The 721-nt window shown below is 50.6% G+C and overlaps 1 protein-coding gene across 1 annotated transcript in view; it reads left to right on the top strand.

Moving 5' to 3' along the window:
* The window catches only part of SLC6A5 (solute carrier family 6 member 5), a 52,446-nt gene that overhangs the window by 23,377 nt on the left and 28,348 nt on the right, over positions 1 to 721 (top strand). The gene's annotated exons all lie outside the window — the stretch shown is intronic.

The raw sequence follows: 721 nt of genomic DNA on the forward strand, positions 1-721 counted from the left end.
CTCCCCTCCCCTCCCACCACCCTTAGGCTCAACCTTGTGCTGTGCTAACAGTGAGTAGGACTTGGCTCTCACGCGCTGACTTGTCCGTGTGCTGCCTTCAGCTTCCTGGTTTGCTTCACCACCTTTAAGTTACACTCATCCCCTAAGATCCAGCTCAGGTGTCATTTCCGTGAACCTTTTAGGAGATTCCCAGGTAGGGGCCCAGTGCCCTTCCCTGGACTTCCATAGGATCCTGTGTGTAACTGCAAAACCTCGTCTTCAGATGTCGTCTCTGGGCCTTCCAGGACAAGAATCCCCTCATCTTCATGCAGCTGATGCTGACTGAACCTCACGGCATTCAACGACTGTCTGTTGTAAACCAGACGCCCGGCTAGGCACTAGCCATGTGTTCACGCACCAAGTCCTGACGATTATTTGTGAGACAGGCGCTGTTATCCCCAGTTTACGGTACAGAAACAGATTCAGAGTTCAATAGCTTGTCTCAGGTCACAAAGCTGCTCAGTGACGGAGGTACAAGGTCACCTGAACCTAAATGGGTCTAATGTTAAGATCGTGGTGTTTTCACTTCACTGGGCTGCCTCACTTAGAGACGGAAAGCTTAAGCGAATAGAATTCATCTCTTAATGGTGGAATTTTGGGTCTCTACCAGGAAATAGAGTAGGAGTTGAGGAGGAGAAAGGCACCCAGCCTTCCTCCCTACCTTCCCTTTCCTCCCTTCTCT

Source organism: Carlito syrichta, unplaced genomic scaffold (assembly GCF_000164805.1).
Source record: "Carlito syrichta isolate Samal-C Ts95f unplaced genomic scaffold, Tarsius_syrichta-2.0.1 Scaffold306533, whole genome shotgun sequence".
Taxonomy (NCBI): domain Eukaryota; kingdom Metazoa; phylum Chordata; class Mammalia; order Primates; family Tarsiidae; genus Carlito; species Carlito syrichta.